Source organism: Leucoraja erinacea, chromosome 2 (genome assembly GCF_028641065.1).
Source record: "Leucoraja erinacea ecotype New England chromosome 2, Leri_hhj_1, whole genome shotgun sequence".
NCBI classification, from domain to species: domain Eukaryota; kingdom Metazoa; phylum Chordata; class Chondrichthyes; order Rajiformes; family Rajidae; genus Leucoraja; species Leucoraja erinaceus.
Genome location: NC_073378.1, coordinates 138,023,229 through 138,046,028, shown reverse-complemented (window position 1 = coordinate 138,046,028; position 22,800 = coordinate 138,023,229). Strand labels below are relative to the sequence as shown.

The 22,800-nt window shown below is 48.8% G+C and overlaps 1 protein-coding gene across 1 annotated transcript in view; it reads right to left on the bottom strand.

Annotated features, from left to right (window-relative positions):
* Positions 1 to 1,052, bottom strand: part of LOC129716132 (fucolectin-like) — a 10,767-nt gene extending 9,715 nt beyond the window's left edge. Inside the window, exon 1 of the mRNA XM_055666015.1 lies at positions 816 to 1,052. The gene's annotated coding sequence lies outside the window, so the exon portion shown is untranslated. The remainder of the gene's footprint in view (positions 1 to 815) is intronic.
* Between the last annotated feature and the right edge of the window lie 21,748 nt (positions 1,053 to 22,800).

Sequence of the window (22,800 nt, the reverse complement as noted above, 5' to 3'; positions counted from 1 at the left end):
CCCCCGCCGTCATAATCGGGTAAGAGTTAATGGATACACCCCCCCCAAAGAACCGCGGCGTTGTAATGCCGCTCGACCCGCAGGGTTTTCCTCATGAAGATTGCTTTTGCATGAAAAAAATAACCTGGTGTATGTGCTTCAAGTTCCTTCAAGCCTCGACTTCCTTACTTCGGCTCAGGAAGTTGGGCAAGTCCCCAACAACTCTCACCAACTGAAAGCGTTTTATTGGGATTGGGAACGGCTTGGTTTTTTAATGAACAGCTCTATCCAAGACCACAAGACATCGCAGAGAATAGTAGAGGCAGTCCAGACCATCACATAAACCAACCTCCCTTCTATTGACTCCATCTACACCTCACGCTGCCTCGACAAGGCCAGCATCGCCACCAAGGACCACTCGCACCTTTGCCGCTCCTCCTCCCATCGGGCAAATGGTACAGAAGTGTGAAAATGCTCACCTCCAGATTCAGGGACCAACAGCCATGGACTAGTCCTGAACTATTATCTACCTCATTGGAGACCCTCAGACTATCTTTGGTAGGACAACAGAGTTCTGGAACGACGGGCATCAGATGGGCTTGCAACCTTTGCCCGGGTACCGCACGGCAGGCGGGTTGGCCGGGGTGAGACAGATGGGAGTGACTCTCTCGGAGCAGCCGGAGATACGCGGCGTGGGGGCAGCGAGCTAGAGGTTTGGCCACACCAGATCAGAGCAACAAACCTTGAGTGAACGGCATGTGGGCGGGACACTGGCCTACGGAAGGAGGGTTACTGAGGGGCTCAGAGTGTGTCCCAGGAGCAAAGAAGCGACTCACCTTCCGCAGGGCGTCCACGGGAGCTACTGGACGTCTGTGATGCGGGTTTATATGGGACAGCCCAAGCGGTCAGGTGCAAGCGAGAGCTGGCGGCACATTGGGCGCTGGGAGATCCGTGATTGGCGTTGGGCAATGAGACATTGAGCAAGGGCCAACTGGACAGGGAAGGGGAGACGATAAATATTAAGGCTCTGGTGAGAAAGAGGAGGCTGCATGAGTGTAGTGAAGTCGGGAACCAGCAGGCAGGCAGTGTCCGGGAACAGCATAGCCATCTTTATAACCATATATAACCATATAACAATTACAGCACGGAAACAGGCCATCTCGTCGCTTCTAGTCCGTGTCGAACACTTATTTTCCCCTAGTCCCATCTACCTGCACTCATACCATAACCCTCCATTCCCTTCTCATCCATATGCCTATCCAATTTATTTTTAAATGATAAAATCGAACCTCCCTCCAACACTTCCACTGGAAGCTCATTCCACACCGCTACCACTCTCTGAGTAAAGAAGTTCCCCCTCATATTACCCCTAAACTTCTGTCCCTTAATTCTGAAGTCATGTCCTCTTGTCTGACTCTTCCCTATTCTCAAAGGGAAAAGCTTGTCCACATCAACTCTGTCTATCCCTCTCATCATTTTAAAGACCTCTATCAAGTCCCCCCTTAACCTTCTGCGCTCCAGAGAATAAAGACCTAACTTATTCAACCTATCTCTGTAACTTAGTTGGAAGAGTTCCAATAGTTGGAAGATGCCCAATAAGATGTTCTCTAAACTTATTTGTGTGAAACGTGGTTAAACTACAATAATCATTCCCGTTTTCTAACATTACTGAAAGATCAAAATCTCGAGGTCGCCATGAGAACTGTATTTGAGGTTAGAGGACAAAAAATGAAAAGCTTCTTGTGGCAAAAATAGAAAATGATTTCAGCTTTTGAAAGAAAATGTCAATGATTACTGTACAAACAGTTGTGCAAGTTGCTTTGGTCATTTTTTCAAGCAAAACCTCACCTCATGTACAAATTAAAATGGAAGTGATATGATGGCCTAACACTAGATATGCAGCGGGTACACAAAATTGCTGGAGAAACTCAGCGGGTGCAGCAGCATAGATGCTGTTGCACCCGCTGAGTTTCTCCAGCAATTTTGTGTACCTTCGATCTTCCAGCATCTGCAGTTCCTTCTTGAACACTAGATATGCAGCTGTGGGTATTTTGTAAGCTCATTGGCATTTTAAGATGCATCCAAAAACTGCTGAACTAGGTCATTTACCCAGTTTACCCTAAATCTTGATTTACATGCTTAATAAATTCAATTACATGACTTTCTTAAGGTGGCTTGGGCATTACGAAACAGCCCAATAAACATGAACCAACGTTTGTGGCAGGTGAACACTCAATCTACTTCATCTTGGAATGGTAAATCAATATTAGTTTACAGGACACCCCATGTACATTGTCTTACTACAAGTACTGGCTAGGTTTGGTCATTTGCCCAGGATAATATTAGCCTGAACTGTACTAATGGGAGCTTTTAATGGGAGAACAATGTGGACTAAAAATACTCTCCTTCAAAGCTTGTTCCTCCATTTGATGTAGGAAACTTTAAAAACCTAGGTCATTAAAGTATGTTTTTTATTTGTCTGGTTCAGGGTGGTAAACCTAACAAACATAAATAACAAATTATCAGTTTATCAATCACTTTGAAATGAACATTATTGTAGCAATTATCTTCTTGATCTGTGATATAAGAAAGGTAGAACAAGTTAGGGCTTTATTCTTTGGAGCGCAGAAGGTTAAGGGGGGACTTGATAGAGGTCTTTAAAATGATGAGAGGGATAGACAGAGTTGACGTGGATAAGCTTTTCCCACTGAGAGTAGGGAAGATTCAAACAAGGGGACATGACTTGAGAATTAAGGGACAGAAGTTTAGGGGTAACATGAGGGGGGACTTCTTTACTCAGAGAGTGGTGGCTGTGTGGAATGAGCTTCCAGTGAAGGTGGTGGAGGCAGGTTCGTTTTTATCATTTAAAAATAATTTGGATAGTTATATGGACGGCCTACTCCTGCACCTATTTTCTATGTTTCTATGTTTCTATGAATGGAATGGAGGGTTATGGTCTGAACGCAGGTATATGGGACTAGGGCAGAATACGTGTTCGGCACGGATGAGATGGCCTGTTTCCGTTCTGTAATTGTTATATGGTTATATGGTTATAAGGTAAATAAATATTGCAAATGTTCCACTGTGATATATGGGAAGTAAATATTGCCAATGTTCCAAAATTCACACTTACAAATTTAAACATGAGACTGAATGTAATGAATGTAAAGTACTGAACAAGTATCTTCAAACTATTTGCTGACCATGCCACAGATAAAACATCCTATAAAGGCACAAATTGTGCCTGACAATAAACAACATTATTGAGTTTAATATTTTAAGCATCCACTCACTGCATCACTACTGATATTGCAATTATGTCCATACTATTGCATGTCTTATGCGGCTTTCCGTAGTTTTTCTCAAAGATGGAGATGACTGTAAGCTTCTCAAATTAAAGTCCATCCCTATTGAAGATAAATCACCATCAAATAACATGACATTGCAGCTTAAATTGTACTTAGGCTTACATAGCATAGTTCATTGTACAAATTCCACAGGGCTTTTATATGCACTTGCTGATACTTGACCCTAACCACGTATCAGTCACTGTACCTCTCTGCGAGCCATGTGCTCTGGGCATGACATTGCCTCCATGGCATTGGGTTTAAAGTAGATTATCAACTGAACACTATAACTGAAACACACATGATATCCCTGCATTATAATAGCAACCTATAATGATGTAGCAAAGTAAAACAACTTACCTCAAACAGCCGTAAATAGTGATTCTCTACTGCAAAAACCACCGTCCAATCTGATGTTGATATATTGTTTTGCTGCGGCTAAGGAGAGCTTGTCACCACATTCAGCAAATGGCCAAATATATAGAAAGCCAAATTGGACACACCAACAGTTTTTGCCCACTATTAACCTTTTGTCCCTCTTTTCTCATTGGAATAGATAATTTAAACTTGGTTTTACCTGGTACCCACAATATCAAGGCTAGCCTAGTTGGACAGCAGTGACTAGGGTGTCTATTTTTTGTGGGTGTCTGTTACCTGTAGTGCAGTGGACTATTTGTCTGTCGTAACCCATTTTGTACTCTATGAACTCAACTTGTTCATTTGGCATTATTTTTGAATGGTACCTTGCTCGTCTATATACTAGCCCATTTTTTAGGCCCCTTGTGGGGGGGGGGGGTCTTGCGGGCCTGTTGCAGTGGGACAAATGTCCGCCGTTTGTGTTGGTTATATAGGCGTGGCAGTGAGCACACCATGGTAGTGGATTAAGTGGTACCTCACTCATCTATTTAGCACCCAATTTTTGGCCCCCGGGTCTACACACAGCGGGTGGTAACCGGCAGACTCCCAATTGCATTCATTTCAGGTGACACCCTACACACTCACATAGTCACACATTGGTACCTAGTTCATCTAACCTAATGTCTCTGGGCTGATGGTCTATCGGTGAACTCCCTGCCAGCAGAGATGACAGTTTATGGGTGGAGCACCAGGCACCTCCTCTATCTGGAGGTCCACCTGAGCCCCTCTAAAGGGACTTGGCCGGCGAACTGGCACGCGCTTGCGATGTATTTTTTCCACCAGGGACGCTGCCTCCAGGAGGGCACACAGCTCCCGGTAGCGGGCATCAGTCGACACGCTGGGCGGGAGCTGCCTGGCTTTTAACGTGATTTACTGAAAGCCAGGAATCTGGTCACCTTCAGACAAGGTTGCTGCTCCACAGGGGGAGGGGGTTGTTTTGGCTGTGAGAGTGGCCGGTCCTCACCCTGTCACGGTGGGTATCGAGGAGAGGCGTGTGCATGGAGCGATTCCGGTCGAGTTTACCCCCGCTCTGTTGGAATTGCTCATCGGACCCAGGGCCCGGGTCCATTCCCGAGAGCCGGCCCCAGGCAACATGAACTGCCTTTCCGAGATGCCCAGCGTGCCGTTCCGTGACGCTGAGAGGCGCGTACTGTACAGACTGCTCCTGCACACTATACACTTCCTCACCCTCGTCTTCCATCCTGACACGCCCTGGCGGTCCGTGTTACCACCTGACGGCGGGAGAGATCCCCAGTGGAGGTCTCTCTATAGGGGAGTCCTCCCCCTTTACATTGGGGACCCGGGGTGGAGGAGTGTTGCACATGGCCGTGGCCTGTAACAGGTACTTGAGCCAGTTCACGGACTCGCCAGCAGCTGGTTACTCCTGCGGCGAGGAAGAGACCGTGTCCCACGTCTACATGGAGTGTGAGAGGTTGCACCCCCTGTACGACTATCTGAAGGGGCTGCTCCTCAAGTATTGGCCACATGTTGGCCCCACGCTCCTGATATTTGGGCACGGTACAGAGGGGGGAGGGTCGTGAGGGAAGAGGGGGATCTCCCTGTCCGCCTGCTCCTGGTCCTGGCCAAGTTGGCCATTCGCTGGTCCAGGCAACGGGTGGTCGACGGCCGCACCGGGATTGGCTGCCTGCCCCTTTTCCGGGCCTACATCCGTGCCCGTGTGTCCCTGGAGACGGAACACACGGTGTCCACGGGGACTCTGGAGGCCTTCCGTGAACACAGCTCGCCGCGGGAGGTCGAGTGTATTGTTGATAATGTTAGCGGTATATTAATCTGATCAACATTTGTTTGTAAACTGTCAACATAGGCAGCCTTTGATCGGGTTAATACTCTATGTTTATTTTTATTTTATGAATAAAAGTATTGGAATAATTAAAAAAAAAGTGTGGCAATCCCTCACCGTCCCTCCCACAACCGTTGCGTCAGATTGAGAAACTTCTGCTTCACCTCCAGCGGAACGTGGCTCCCACAAACTGACAATTGGCAAAGGAGCCGATGGCTCAACAGGCAAACGGTCGGTTGTGTAGATGCTTGTGAAATGTGGACAGACAGCACTTCCTCATGGAGAGACGGCCTCTCCCAGGGACCGCAACAACTCCAGGTTTACTGAGGTCGGAGTGTCGGACACAGATGCAGCCGTCCATTGGTACATTGCATCCCAAACTGGGTGACCAAGAAGATTGACTAGGCTAGTGTAGTCCACCAGGTCTTTCGCAAGACCTTTGACATTGACCACATGGTAGGCTGGGTTGGAAGGTTAGATTAAAGGTGTCTAATTGGATACAAACTTGGCCTGAAGGTATGGAGAATCAAAGGTAGCCTTTGTTGGACCTTGGCTGAAAGTTTGGAGCTTGTTTCTAAACAGCATCACTTGTCTGTGCCGACCAAGATGCCCCATCTAACCTAGTCTAGTCCCATGTGTCCATATTTGGCCTCTACCCCTCTACCCCTCCCTACCCTTCTATATGCCCGTGCCTTTTAAATGTTGCTATTATATCTGTCGCCCTACCACTTCCTCGGGTAACTTGTTCCAGCAACCCACCACCATCTAAATCTCCGTGAAGGTGGCAAGACAAGTAGGTCATAGAGCAGTGAACAATGCAGATACACAGTGTTGCAGTTTCTCCAGAGATGCTGCCTGTCCTGCTGGGTTACTCCAGCATTTTGTGTCTACCTTCGATTTAAACCTGCACCTGCAGTTCCTTCCTACACAGTAAATGAGGCATTTGGCACGCCCTGTCTTCATCGGTTGAGGTATTATTAGAGTTGAAACAGCTTTGTTGGATCTTTGGTGGTGGAACAGCAATGGCAGGAATTTCTAATCAAAAAGATGCAGGATCATTTCATTCCAAACATGAAGAAAGATTCTATGGGGAGTAGGAGGCAACCGTGGCTGACAAGTGAAGTTAGGGATAGAATAAAACTAAAAGAAAAGGTGTATAACACAGCAAAGAGTAGCGGGAAGCCAGAGGATTGGGAAACTTTCAAAGGACAACAGGAGGTAACAAAAAGGGCAATACGGGCTGAAAAGATGAAGTAAGCTAGCCAAGAATATAAAGAAGGACAGTAAAAGCTTCTTTGGGTATGTTACGAGAAAAAGATTAGCAACGCCAAATGTGGGTCCCTTGAAGGCAGAAACAGGTGAAATTATTATGGGGAACAAGGAAATGGCAGTAGAGTTGAACAGGTACTTTGGTTCTTCCGCCAATAAGGAAGACACAAACAATCTCCCAGATCACCTCAGGGTACACAAAGAGGAGGCTCTAGAAATCATGGATGCATTGGTGATCATTTTCCAATGTTCTATAGATTCAGGATCAATTCCTGTGGATTGGAGGGCAGCTAATGTTATCCACTTTTCAAGAAAGGAACGAGAGAGAAAATGGGGAATTATAGACCAGTTAGCCTGTCATCGGTGTTGGGAAAGATGCTGGAGTCAATTATTAAAGAAGTAACAACGGCGCATCTGGATAGCAGTAAAAGGATTGGTCCAAGTCAGCAAGGATTTTTGAAGGGGAAATTTTTTGAGGATGTGACAAGTAAAATGGATGAGTGTACCTTCACTTTTAGAAAGGCTTTGATAAGGTCCCACACAGGAGATTAGTGGGCAAAATTAGAGCACATGGTATTGGGATTAGGGTATTGACATGGATAGAGAATTGGTTTGCAGACAGGAAACAATGAGTAGGAATAAACGGGTCCCTGTCAGAATGGTAAGCAGTAGCGAGTGGAGTGCCGCAAGGCTTGGTGCTGGGGCCGCAACTATTTACAATATATATTAATGATTTAGATGGGATTAAAAGTAACACTAGCAAATTTGCCGATGACACAAAGCTGGGTGGCAGTGTGAACTCCAAAGAGGATGCTAGGAGGTTGCAGGGTTCATTGGACATGTTGTGATGGAGCAGATGCATGCCAGTTGCAGTATAATGTAGACAAATGTGAGGTTATCCACCTTGGCGGCAAGAACAAGGAGGAAGATTATTATCTCAATGGTGTCTAATTAGGAAAAAGGGAAGTGCAACGAGACCTGGGTGTCCTTGTACACCAGTCACTGAAAGTCAACATGCAGGTACAGCAGGCAGTGAAGAAAGTTGGCCTTCATAACAAAAGGAGTTGAGTATAGGTCCTTCTGCAGTTGTACAGGGCCCTTGGGAGACCACATCTTGAATATAGTGTACAGTCTCCTAATTTGAGGAAGGGCATCCTTGCTAATGAGGCAGTGCAGCGTAGGTTCACGAGGTTAACCCCCAGGATGGAGGGAATGTCAATATGAGGAACGATTGGAAAGACTGGACTTGTATTCACTGGACTTTAGAAGGATGAGGGAATCTTATAGAAATGTATAAAATTATAAAAAGGTGCAACCTCGGGTTAGCATTTGTGCTTTCTGGTTAAAGGAGCAGTGCTTTAGTAAAGGTACAGTGGGTTAAAGGTGCAGTGCTTTAGTAAAGGTACAGTGGGTTAAAGGTGCAGTGCTTTAGTAAAGGTACAGTGGGTTAAAGGTGCAGTGCTTTAGTAAAGGTACAGTGAGCCAAAGGTATAGTGCTTTTTGTTTATATAATAAAGGGCAGTTTAAAGGTCACGAGGGAGCAGTTTCTATTGTATTATACTGGTATCAGATCCAGGGTAAGGCGGGAGAATGACAGTCAGAGCAGTGTACTGTTCTGGATGTCAGATGTGGGAGGTCATGGTGTCGGATGGCCCTCCAGACGTCCACATCTGCACCAGGTGCAGCGAGATGGGGCTCCTAAGGGACCGTATTAGGATCCTGGAGCAGCAGCTCGATGACCTCTGTCTGATCAGGGAGAGTGAGGAGGTCATAGAGGGGAGTTATAGAGAGGTGGTCACTCCAAAACCACGGGAGAGAGACATGTGGGTCACGTTAAGGAAAGGCAAGGGGCAGAGGCAGGAACGAGTGAGTACTCCAATGTCGGTACACCTCGCAAATAAGTACTCCTGTTTGAGTATGGATGGGGGTGACGGCCTACCCGGGGGTAGTGACAGCGGACGGGCCTCCAGCACAGAGACCGGCCCTGTTGCTCCAAAAGGTAAGGAAAAAAAGAGGGCAATAGTAATTGGGGACTCTGAGGTCGTGGTACATATAGGTACCAATGACATAGGTAAAAAAAGGGAAGAGGTCCTGAAGGGAGGATTTAGGGAGTTGGGAGGAGAGTTAAGATAAAGGACCAAAAAGGTAACAATCTCAGGATTACTGCCTGTGCCACGCGACAGTGAGAGTAGGAATGGAGCGAGGTGGAGGATAAATGCGTGGCTGAAAGACTGGTGCATAGGGCAGGGATTCAAGTTCCTGGATCATTGGGACTTCTTTTGGGGAAGGTGGGACCTGTACAGAAAGGATGGGTTGCACTTGAACCCGAGGGGGACCAATATCCTAGCGGGGAAATTTGCAAAGGCAGCTGGGGAGACTTTAAACTAGAATGGTTGGGGCGAGGGACTCAAATAGCGAAAGGTAGTAGACAGAATGGGAGGCAGGAAGCAGAAAAGGGAAGCACTCGGACACAAGAGGAGAAAGAAAAAAAAGGAAATAAACAGAGAATAAGAGACAGGGGTTTTCTTAAATGTGCATATTTTAATGCTAGGAGCATTGTAAGAAATGTGGATGAGCTTAGAGTCTGGATAGACACCTGGAAGTATGATGTTGTGGCGATCAGTGAAACGTGGTTGCAGGAGGGCTGTGATTGGAAACTAAATATTCCAGGATTTCGCTGCTTCAGGTGTGATAGAATTGGAGGGGCAAGAGGTGGAGGTGTTGCATTACTAGTCAGGGAAGATATTACAGCAGTGCTTTGGCAGGATAGATTAGAGGGCTCGTCTAGGGAGGCTATTTGGGTGGAATTGAGAAGTGGGAAAGGTGTAGCAACTCTTATAGGGGTGTATTATAGACCGCCAAACGGGGAACGAGAATTGGAAGAGCAAATATGTAAGGAGATAGCAGATATTAGTAGTAAGCACAAGGTAGTGATTGTGGGAGATTTCAACTTTCCACACATAGACTGGGAAACACATTCTGTAAATGGGCTGGATGGGTTGGAGTTTGTAAAATGTGTGCAGGATAGTTTTTTGCAGCAATACATAGAGGTACCTACTAGAGGAGGGGCAGTGCTGGACCTCCTGTTAGGAAATGAGATGGGACAGGTGGCGGAGGTATGCGTTGGGGAGCACTTCGGGTCCAGTGATCACAATACCATTAGTTTCAATATAATTATGGAGAGGGTCAGAACTGGACCCAGGGTTGAGATTTTTGATTGGAGAAAGGCTAACTTTGATGCGATGCGAGATGATTTAAAAGGAGTGAACTGGGACATTTTGTTTTATGGGAAAGATGTAGAAGAGAAATGGAGGACATTTAAAGGGGAAATTTTAAGAGTACAGAATCTTTATGTTCCTGTTCGGTTGAAAGGAAACAGTAAAAATTGGAAAGAGCCCTGGTTTTCAAGGGAAATTGGACATCTTGTTCGGAAAAAGAGGGAGATCTACAATAATTATAGGCAACATGAAGTAAATGAGGTGCTTGAGGAGTATAAGGAATGTAAAAAGAATCTTAAGAAAGAAATTAGAAAAGCTAAAAGAAGATATGAGGTTGCTTTGGCAAGTAAGGTGAAAGTCAATCCAAAGGGTTTCTACAGCTATATTAATAGCAAAAGGATAACTAGGGATAAAATTGGTCCATTGGAGAGACAGAGTGGGCAGCTATCTGCAGAGCCAAAAGAGATGGGGGAGATATTGAACAATTTTTTTTCTTCGGTATTCACCAAGGAGAAGGATATTGAATTATGTGAGGTAAGGGAAACTAGTAGAGTAGCTATGGATACTATGAGGTTCAAAGTAAAAGAAGTACTGACACTTTTGAAAAAATATAAAAGTGGATAAGTCTCCAGGTCCTGACAGGATATTCCCTAGGACATTGAGGGAAGTTAGTGTAGAAATAGCCGGGGCTATGACAGAAATATTTCAAATGTCATTAGAAACGGGAATAGTCCCCGAGGATTGGCGTACTGCGCATGTTGTTCCATTGTTTAAAAAGGGTTCTAAGAGTAAACCTAGCAATTATAGACCTGTTAGTTTGACTTCAGTGGTGGGCAAATTAATGGAAAAGATACTTAGAGATAATATATATAAGCATCTAGATAAACAGGGTCTGATTAGGAACAGTCAACATGGATTTGTGCCTGGAAGGTCATGTTTGACTAATCTTCTTGAATTTTTTGAAGAGGTTACTAGGAAAATTGACAAGGGTAAAGCAGTGGATGTTGTCTATATGGACTTTAGTAAGGCCTTTGACAAGGTTCCTCATGGAAGGTTGGTTAAGAAGGTTCAACTGTTGGGTATAAATGCAGGAATAGCAAGATGGATTCAACAGTGGCTGAATGGGAGAAGCCAGAGGGTAATGGTGGATGGCTGTTTCTCGGGTTGGAGGCAGGTGACTAGTGGGGTGCCTCAGGGATCTGTGTTGGGTCCTTTGTTGTTTGTCATGTACATCAATGATCTGGATGAAGGTGTGGTAAATTGGATTAGTAAGTATGCTGATGATACCAAGATAGGGGGTGTTGTGGATAATGAAGAGAATTTCCAAAGTCTACAGAGTGATTTAGGCCATTTGGAAAAATGGGCTGAAAGATGGCAGATGGAGGTTAATGCTGATAAATGTGAGGTGCTACACCTTGGCAGAACAAATCAAAATAGGACGTACATGGTAAATGGTAGGGAATTGAAGAATACAGTTGAACAGGGGGATCTGGGTATAACCGTGCATAGTTCCTTGAAGGTGGAATCTCATATAGATAGGGTGGTAAAGAAAGCTTTTGGTATGCTAGCCTTTATAAATCAGAGCATGGAGTATAGAAGCTGGGATGTAATGTTAAAATTGTACAAGGCATTGGTGAGACCAAATCTGGAGTATGGTGTACAATTTTGGTCGCCCAATTATAGGAAGGATGTCAACAAAATAGAGAGAGTACAGAGGAGATTTACTAGAATGTTGCCTGGGTTTCAACAACTAAGTTACAGAGATAGGTTGAATAAGTTAGGTCTTTATTTTCTGGAGCGCAGAAGGTTAAGGGGGGGACCTGATAGAGGTCTTTAAAATGATGAGAGGGATAGACAGAGTTGATGTGGACAAGCTTTTCCCTTTGAGAATAGGGAAGATTCAAACAAGAGGACATGACTTCAGAATTAAGGGACAGAAGTTTAGGGGTAATATGAGGGGGAACTTCTTTACTCAGAGAGTGGTAGCGGTGTGGAATGAGCTTCCAGTGGAAGTGGTGGAGGCAGGTTCATTGGTATCATTTAAAAATAAATTGGATAGGCATTATGGATGAGAAGGGAATGGAGGGTTATGGTATGAGTGCAGGCAGGTGGGACTAAGGGGAAAAAACATTTGTTCGGCACGGACTTGTAGGGCCGAGATGGCCTGTTTCCGTGCTGTAATTGTTATATGTTATATGTTATATGTTATATGTTAAAAGGACTGGACAAGCAGTATGCAGGAAAAAAATGTTCCCAATGTTGGGGGAGTCCAGAACCAGGGTCCACAGTCTAAGAATAAAGGGGAGGCCATTTAAAACTGAGGTGAGAAAAAACTTTTTCAAGATTCAGGAGATTCAAGACTCAAGAAAGTTTATTGTCATGTGTCCCAGATAGGACAATGAAATTCTTGCTTTGCTTTCACCCAGAGAGTTGTGAATTTGTGGAATTCCAGGCCACAGAGGGCAATGGAGGCCAATTCACTGAAATAATTTAAATGAGAGTTAGATAGAGCTCTAAGGGCCAGCGGAGTCAAGGGATATGGGGAGAAGGCAGGCACGGGTTATTGATTGTGGATGATCATCCATGATCACAATGAATGGCGGTGCTGGCTTGAAGGGCCAAATGGACTCCTCATGCACTTATTTTCCATGTTTCACCGTAGTGTGACTTTTCAGTTGCCCCATTACAGGAAGGATGAGGAGTCTTTGGAAAGGGTGCAGAGGAGAATGACCAAAATGATGCCTGGATTAGGGGGTATTATCCAAAGGGAGGGGTTATTGTTTTCTCTGGGGGTTGATCCTGATACAATTATGAGAGGCTTAGATAGACAGTTAAAACCTTTTTCTATGAACGAAAAAAGAAACCACAAGAGGGCATAGCTTTAAGGTGAGGGGGCAAGGTTTAAAGATGTGCGGGGCAAGTTCGGTGGTAGGGGGCTGGAACATGGTGCCGGGGGGGAGCAGTGGAGGCAGATACCACAGTGGATTTTGGATGGGCACATGGATATGCAGTGAATGGAGGGATATGGATTATATGCAGATAGATAAGAGTTGTTCTTGGCGTTATGTCACAGTCTGCCCTCTCCTCATTCTCATCCACTTCACCTCCCAGTACTTTTCCACCGGTCCCTCCTTCTCCTCACCTGCCTGCCTGCCACTCCCCTCTCATCAGCCTAACTCTCCTCACCTGTTGCACTCAGTTGCCTCTGATCACCAATTAACCCGGTATATAGACTCTCCTCACCGTACACACAGTGCCAGATTGTTCTCAGCATTCATGCAAGACTCTCCAGCGATTTCCCGACTGCCTACACGGATTCGAACCTGCCTGCCCCTGACCATTCCGTCCTGTCGTCTTCCCGGATATCACCTCAGCCTTCTTTCCCAGACCACGGCCTTCGTCCCGTATCTCCTGGTTTCTGTCTCCCTCTCTCCTGGGCTGTTTGGTGTATCCCTGCAACAGCTCCTCGACTTCCTGCCTGGCTTCGATTCCCCTTTCGTCGGTCCCTCGCTGGATTGTTTGCATCGTGTGTTGGGTCTCCTGGTTACCGGACCTTCCGCTACCCCGACTACGTCTCCTGCCTGCCCCTCTTCGGAACCCTCGCTCAATCCTGAGCCTCTGTGTGTACGGTGTACCCATTCCTGTGTTACTACTCTGTGTTACATTGTCGTAATAAAGTTCATTACCAATTATACCTGCCTGATTCTGTGCTGCTATTGGGTCCAAGCTATACCCGTTACAGTACAATCTGGCCAACAATGGACTCAGCGCACACAACGTCTCCGTCAAACCGCTTCGAGAGGATTGAGCACACGCTCCTGCAGCACGAAGCTATGCTCACTGCCTCCAACTCCGAGGTTCGACAGGCTGTGTCAAACCAAGAGCAAGCATTGGTTGCACTAGCCACCCAGGTCCAACAGCTGACGACCACCCTCGCCCAGGCTACACCCCATGCTTCGCCTCCGGCTCCGACAGCACCAGCTCCCGGTCCGCCAGGACCATCACCTGAGCCCCGGGTGGGAACCCCGGAGCGCTACGCTGGAGACCCGGAGGGCTGCAACCCATTCATCACGAACTGTTCCATTCTCTTCGCCCTACAGCCCTACACCTTCGCCCAGGAAGCGGCGAGAGTGGCGTTTACCATTAATCACCTGACTGGCAGAGCTCGGCTGTGGGGAACGGCTGAATGGGAGCGACGCACGCCGGCTTGCTCCTCTTTCCAGTCCTTCGCCGTGGAGCTTCGCAAGGTGTTCGGTGAGGTATCGATGGGTCCGGACGCTGCGGGAGGTCTGCTGGGGTTGAGCCAGGGGAACCAGAGCGTCGCTGACTTCGCCATCGACGTTCGCACCAGGGCCCGTCAGAGTGATTGGAACGCCCCGGCCCAGTGTGACGCTTTCTTGCTGGGCTTGAATAACTATATAAAGGATGAGTAGGTGTCCCACGACCTTCCTTCTTCTCTGGATGGGCTTATCGAGCTAACGACCCGTCTGGACCGACTCATCCTGGCGAGACGTCGGGAGAGGCGACAGGGACAGGCGGTCCGCCAGCTATCCACCCAAGCTCGTTTTCCTCCGGAGACTGGACTACCCTCGTCGGGGCAACCGTCGCGGCAACCCGAACCCATGCAGGTGGGTCACACCAGTCTAACCCACGAGGAGCGGGAACGTCGTCGTCGGGGGAACATCTGTCTCTACTGTGGCCTGGCGGGTCATTACATCTCCAAGTGTCCAATAAAACGCCAGACTCACCAGTAGCGGAAGAATTACTGGTGAGTCGAACCTCTGAGCTTTCCTCTGCCCGACGCCGTCTTTGTCATGCCCGTCTGCTGTTGTGTGATGGTTCTCACACCCTCGCCACCTTCATAGACTCGGGTTGTGACATTAATCTTATGGACATGGAACTAGCCCGCCAGCTAGGCATCAGTTGTGTTACCCTGCCTAAACCTGTTCCCGCCAACGCCCTCGACGACCATCTCCTGGGGACTGTTTCTCACCAGACGGTCCCAGTGCGCATGCTCCTGTCTGGTAATCACCATGAGACCATCCAGTTCCACATCCTGCAGTCTCCCAGTCTTCCCCTCATCCTGGGTTACCCCTGGCTCTGGCGACACAACCCCAACATCGACTGGAGGACGGGGGTCATCTTGGGTTGGAGCCCTTCCTGCCACCACGTGTGCCTGAAGCAAGTCTCAGCTCCTCAACCGGCAACCAGCTCCAGTTCTGCTCCAGATCTGACGGGGGTCCCAGCCGAGTACCATGACTTTGGGGAGGTTTTTAGCAAGTCTAGGGCCACCTCCCTTCCTCCTCATCGGCCCTATGACTGTGTCATAGACCTCCTGCCTGATTCCGCTCCTCCTAGGGGTCGCATTTACTCCCTGTCCGCCCCTGAGAGAGGCGCCATGGAGAAATACATAAGCGACTCCTTGGCTGCTGGTCTCATCCGTCCCTCCTCGTCTCCTGCTGGGGCTGGGTTCTTCTTCGTGGAGAAGAAGGACAAATCTCTGCGTCCCTGCATAGATTAGCGGGGGCTCAACGGCATCACGGTGAAGAATCGCTACCCTCTCCCACTCATCTCCTCTGCTTTCGAGCTCCTGGAGGGGGCCACCATATTTTCGAAGTTGGATCTACGCAACGCCTACCACTTGGTCCGCATCAAAGAGGGAGATGAGTGGAAGACCGCCTTCAACACTCGCACGGGACATTATGAATACCTGGTGGTGCCCTTTGGCTTCACCAACGCCCCGGCCGTCTTCCAGGCTTTGGTCATTGCGTTCTCAGAGACATGTTGAACAAGTACGTGTTCGTCTATATTGATGACATCCTCATCTTTTCACGGACCAAGAGGAACACGTACACCACGTCCAGGCAGTTCTACATCGGCTCCTGGAGAACTCGCTCTTCGTTAATGCTGAGAAGTGCGAGTTTCACTCCCCGTCAGTCTCCTTCCTAGGATACATCGTTGGCCAAGGGAACATCAAGATGGATCCCGCCAAGGTCTCTGCTGTCACCACCTGGCCTGTTCCTGACTCCCGCAAGCAGCTCCAAAGGTTCCTGGGGTTCGCCAATTTTTACCGACGGTTCATCCGTGGCTACAGTACTGTGGCCGCACCCCTCACGGCACTCACGTCCTCCAAGGTTCCGTTCCGGTGGTCTGCCGCGGGCGACGAAGCTTTTCAGACACTCATGACACGGTTTACATAGTTGACAGTTCGTGGTGGAGGTTGGACGCCTCCGACGTGGCGGTGGGAGCTGTTCTGTCCCAACGGGCTCCCGGGGACCAGAAGCTCCATCCATGCGCCTTCTTCTTCCGACGGCTGACCCCTGCTGAGAGAATTATGACATTGGCAACCGAGAACTGTTGGCGGTTAAGTTGGCGTTGGAGGAATGGCGTCACTGGCTGGAGGGAACCGAGCAGCCTTTCTTGGTTTGGACTGACCACAAGAATCTTGAATACCTCCAGTCATCCAAGAGGCTCAACTCTCGTCAGGCCCGCTGGTCTCTCTTCCTCGCCCGCTTCAACTTCTCCCTCTCCTACCGACCTGGGTCCCGCAATGTGAAGCCCGATGTCCTCTCTCGACAGTTCGTGACTCCAAGACCACCCTCCCGTCCTCGCACAGGGTGGCCTCCCTCACCTGGGAAGTGGAGGAGAAGGTCAAGGCGGCCTTGGAGACTCAGCCGGGACCCAGCGCATGCCCTCCTGATCACCTGTTTGTGGTTTCTGCCCTGCGGTCCGACGTTCTACAGTGGGCCCACAGCTCTCGACTCACCTGTCATCCCGGCATTCAGCGGACCAATGAGATGGTGCTACGGAGGTTCTGGTGGGCATCGCTGGAGGAGGGCACTCGGGAGTTTGTCAACGCCTGTCCCGTTTGCAACCAGCACAAGGTCTCACACCAAGCTCCTGCGGGTCATCTGCTTCCACTGCCTGTCCCCCATCGACCATCTCCCTGGACTTTGTTGCCGGCCTGCCCCCATCCAGTGGTCACACCACCATCCTGACCGTGGTCGATAGATTTAGCAAGATGGCTCACTTCGTGCCCCTGCCCAAGCTTCCATCAGCCAAGGAAACTGCCAAGCTCATGTTACTCCACATCTTCAGGCTCCATGGTCTCCCCGTCGATGTGACCGGGACCCCAGTTTGCCTCTGTGTTCTGGAGGGAGTTCTGCACGCTTGTGGGGGCCACCGTAAGTCTGACGTCCGGATTGCATCCCCAGTCCAACGGTCAGACTGAAAGGAAGAATCAGGAGATGGAGACGGCGCTGCGGTGTATGGTGTCCAAGCATCCCTCCTCCTGGTCCCAGCAGTTGTTGTGGGTGGAGTACGCCCACAACACCCTGACAAGCTCGGCCACTGGGCTATCCCCTTTCCAGTGTGCCTACGGGTTCCAGCCTCCACTGTTCCCGGCGCTAGAGAAAGAGGTTTCCTGCCCGTCCATCCAGGCCTTCATTCGGCGCTGCCGCAGGGCGTGGACCCAAGCCAGGACGGCTCTTCTCCGCTCAGTGGACCGTTACGCCACGGCTGCCAACCGTCACCGCACCCAGGCCCCCACCTACCTCGCGGGCCAGAAGGTGTCGCTGTCTACCGGGGACCTTCCCTTGAGGGTGGAGTCCAAGAAGTTGGCACCCAAGTTCATCGTTCCCTTTGAGATCCAGAAGGTCATCAACCCAGCGGCTGTGAGGCTCAAGTTGCCTCGTTCCATGCGGGTCCATCCTACGTTCCACGTGTCGAGAGTAAAGCCAGTCCGGGAGAGCTCCCTGGTCCCCGCAGTCCCTCCTCCTCCACCTCCTCGTCTCATCGACGGAGGGCCCGCAGTTACGGTGCACCGCTTCCAGCGCGCCCGCCGTCGCGGGAGGGGTCTCCAATATCTGGTCGATTGGGAGGTTTACGGTCCAGAGGAGAGGTCCTGGGTTCCTGCTCGACACATCCTGGACGCCTCCCTCATCACGGAGTTTCACCGACGTCATCCCGACCAGCCGTCCAAGTCCGCCACTCCTAGAGGGGTCGCCGCCCCTGAGACTCTGACCCCTCTTCCGTCTGAGGCGCCCAGTGACGACGAGACGGAGCATTCCTCTGATGCCATGGAGGAGGATGCGGACATGGATGTCTTGGACGAATATTAGCCCTCCTGCGGGCCCCCTCCTCCCACCCAACTCTGCGTGGGATTGGGTTTATTTTCTTTATTTTTTGTTGTTGTTGTTGTTTTGGGACTTCAGGAGCCGTCCCTTGAGGGGGGTGTTCTGTCACAGTCTGCCCTCTCCTCATTCTCATCCACTTCACCTCCCAGTTTTTTCCACCAGTCCCTCCTTCACCTGTTGCACTCAGTTGCCTCTAATCACCTATTAACCCGGTATATAGAACATAGAAACATAGAAATTAGGTGCAGGAGTAGGCCATTTGGCCCTTCGAGCCTGCACCGCCATTCAATATGATCATGGCTGATCATCCAACTCAGTATCCCGTACCTGCCTTCTCTCCATACCCTCTGATCCCCTTAGCCACAAGGGCCACATCTTACTCCCTCTTAAATATAGCCAATGAACTGGCCTCAACTACCCTCTGCGGCAGAGAGTTCCAGACATTCACCACTCTCTGTGTGAAAAAAGTTCTTCTCATCTTGGTTTTAAAGGATTTCCCCCTTATCCTTAAGCTGTGACCCCTTGTCCTGGACTTCCCCAACATCGGGAGCAATCTTCCTGCATCTAGCCTGTCCAACCCCTTAAGAATTTTGTAAGTTTCTATAAGATCCCCTCTCAATCTCCTAAATTCTAGAGAGTATAAACCAAGTCTATCCAGTCTTTCTTCATAAGACAGTCCTGACATCCCAGGAATCAGTCTGGTGAACCTTCTCTGCACTCCTCTATGGCAATAATGTCCTACTTCAGATTTGGAGACCAAAACTGTACGCAATACTCCAGGTGTGGTCTCACCAAGACCCTGTACAACTGCGGTAGAACCTCCCTGCTCCTATACTCAAATCCTTTTGCTATGAAAGTTAACATACCATTCGCTTTCTTCACTGCCTGCTGCACCTGCATGCCTACTTTCAGCGACTGGTGTACCATGACACCCAGGTCTCGCTGCATCTCCCCTTTTCCTAGTCGGCCACCATTTAGATAATAGTCTGCGTTCCTGTTTTTGCCACCAAAATGGATAACCTCACATTTTTCCACATTATACTGCATCTGCCAAACATTTGCCCACTCACCCAGCCTATCCAAGTCACCTTGCAGTCTCCTAGAATCCTCCTCACAGCTAACACTGCCCCCCAGCTTAGTGTCATCCGCAAACTTGGAGATATTGCCTTCAATTCCCTCATCCAGATTATTAATATATATTGTAAATAGCTGGGATCCCAGCACTGAGCCTTGCGGTACCCCACTAGTCACTGCCTGCCATTGTGAAAAGGACCCGTTTACTCCTACTTTTTGCTTCCTGTTTGCCAGACAGTTCTCTATCCACATCAATACTGAACCCCCAATGCCGTGTACTTTAAGTTTGTATACTAATCTCTTATGTGGGATCTTGTCGAAAGCCTTCTGGAAGTCCAGATACACCACATCCACTGGTTCTCCCCTATCCACGCTACTAGTTACATCCTCGAAAAATTCTATAAGATTCGTCAGACATGATTTACCTTTCGTAAATCCATGCTGACTTTGTCCAATGATTTCACCACTTTCCAAATGTGCTGCTATCCCATCTTTAATAACTGACTCTAGCAGTTTCCCCACTACCGATGTTAGACTAACTGGTCTGTAATTCCCCATTTTCTCTCCCCCTCCCTTCTTAAAAAGTGGGGTTACGTTTGCTACCCGCCAATCCTCAGGAACTACTCCAGAATCTAAATATAGAATATAGACTCTCCTCACCGTTCACACAGTGCCAGATTGTTCTCAACATTCATGCAAGGCTCTCCAGCGATTTTCCGACTGCCTACACGGATTCTAACCTGCCTGCCCCTGACCATTCCATCCTGTCACCTTCCCGGATATCACCTCAGCCTTCTGTCCCCGACCTCCTGGTTTCTGTCTGCCTCTCTCCTGGGCTGTTTGGTGTATCCCTGCAACGGCTCCTCGACTACCTGCCTGGCTTCGACTCTCCTTTCGTCTGTCCCTCGCTGGTTTGTTTGCATCGTGTTTTGGATCTCCTGGTTATCGGATCTTCCGCTACCCCGACTACGTCTCCTGCCTGCCCCTCTTCGGAACCCTCGCTCATCCTGAGCCTCTGTGTGAGTACGGTGTACCCATTCCTGTGTTACTACTCTGTGTTACAGTATCGTAATAAGGTTAATTACCAATTATACCTGCCTGATTCTGTGCTGCTATTGGGTCCAAGCTATACCCGTTGCACGTTCTGCACAAACAGTGTGGACCAAAAGGTCTGTTCCTGTGGTGTTTTATGTTAATAGCCTTACAGATAAATGACAGCGTGCCAATGCCTATTTCTTCACCCTGTTTACTCGTGTCACCATATACTTGGCACCCCAAGGTCTATCTGTTCTTCAACCCCCGCCAGGACCCGACCATTTATCTTGTAAATCCTGCCTTGGTTTGTCTAACTAAATGCAACAAATCTAATTCATCAGAATTAAACTCCATCTGTCATATTTCAGCCCATTGGGCTGGTTGGTCAGGAGTTATCCATCTTCACTGTGAGCATCAAGAGTTGGTGCTGGAACCTCCACTCGTTGACATTTACATTAACAATGCACAAACATGCTTGGTAGGATTAGGGTTGTGCAGATTGGTTCATGAACATGATAGTTGTAGGAAAGTAACTGTTCTTGATCCTAGTGGTGTAGGACTCCTGCCCGATGATAGCAGAGAGAAGAGGCCACGGCCCAGATGGTGGAGGTCCTTGATGTTAGATGCCTTCTTCTTCAGGAGGCAGCTCATGTTGAAGCTTTTGATGGCGGGGAGGGCTGTACCTGTGATGGACCGGGCTTAGTTCACCATTCTCTGCAGCTTCTTGCTTTCCTGTGCGTCGGAATTGTGTACCAGGCCATGATGCTACAGGTAGGGATATTTTCTACACTACATTAGTGGAAGTTTGTTAGAGTATTGGGTGACATGCAGAATTACTTTAAACTTCTGAGACAGTTGAGGTGATGATGCACCTTCTTCATGTTACATCTATATGCTGGGCCCAGGGCATTTGAAGTTGTTAACTCTCTCTAGAGTGTCCATACCGGCCATGATGCCAAGTTAAATGCATCTCCTCTGCCTACACGTGATCCATATCCATGTACCTATGTACAAGCCTTAACCGCCACCATCAGATCTGCCTCCACCACCACCCCTGGCAGTGCATTCCAGTCGCACGACACTGTCAAATAAAAACTTGCTCCACCCACCTTAAAGCTGGTCTAATCGATGACATATCCACCTGGGACCAAGCTTCTGACTGCACCACCCGTGCCTATCATCATTTTATATCATTCTCTGCAGGAGTTGCTGACTGTCTCAATCTGCTTCAGGGCTTCATCAATGGCCTTCCTGCCATCAAAGGTCACGGCTGCAGCGACCCGGCCTCAATCCTGACTTGCGGTGCTGTCTGTGTGGAGTTTGCACATTCTCCCTGCCTGCCATGCAGCTCCTCTGAGTGTCCCGTCCTCATCCCAACGATGACCTGGCTGCTGTAAATAGTGCTGTGTACGGGGCAGTGGGAGAGGGTATGGGGCTCGAGGGAAATGAAGCAGGGGAGGGAACTAATGGGATTGCTGTGTTGGTGATCAGTATGAACTCGTCAGACTGACACTCCTGGAGCAAGCGTTAGTACTAGAATATACAGAGGCCATTCGTCCCACAATGTCTGTTCCTCTGCCTACACAGGACGCATATCCCTCCATTCCCTGCAAACCCATGTGCCTATCTAAAAGCCTCTTAAACACCACTATTGTATCTGCTTCCACCAAATTAATATCGTCTCCCCTCAGCCTCCAATACTCCAGAGAAAACAATGTGTTTGTTCAATCTCTCACAGTTAATACTCTCTAAAGTAGCCTCTCCAAAACTGCCACACCCTTCTTGTAATGGAGCAATCAGAAGTGCACGCAATACTCCAAATGCAACTTCACCCAAGTTTAAAAAACCGCATGTGTATTGTATAAACTATTGTTATGCTGCTGAGGATGTACATCAGAAATCAGATATCCAAGGCATGTCTTGGTTTAGGAGAAGGGAGCAACAGACTATCTGCCACTAACAGTGAGATTGGAGAGGAACAAACCAGTGGAGAAATGGCAGAATGTGCAGGAAACTGGTGCTGTAATAAGGTGGAAAGTAAGTGTTCCTGAACCTGGTGGCGTGGGACATCCTCCCAGTGATAAGGGAGCACGGCCCGGATGGTGGGGGTCTTTGATGATAGATGCCACCGTTTTGAGGCAGCATCGCATGTAGATACTTTTGATGGTGTGGAGGGTTATGGCCATATCAGACTGAGGTGTGTCCACCACTCTCTGCAGCCTCTTGCATTCCTGTGTGCTGGAATTGGCATACCAGGCCAGCCGCAGACATCTCCCTCCGAGACACAGGGAGGGATGTCTTGTATGGGCTCCTCCTCCACACCCTACACTTCCTCACCCTGGTCCACAGTCCGGCACAAAATGGTGATCGATGTTGCCTTTCGGTAGCGAGGGGGCCTCCCAGTGGGGTCCCTCTACGCAGGGATTCTCCCCCTCTATATTGGGGACCTGGGGTGGAGGGTTCTGCACTGAGGTGTCCCTGCAACCTGTTTCTCTCGCGGTTCACAGACTCGCCAGCCGCCTGCC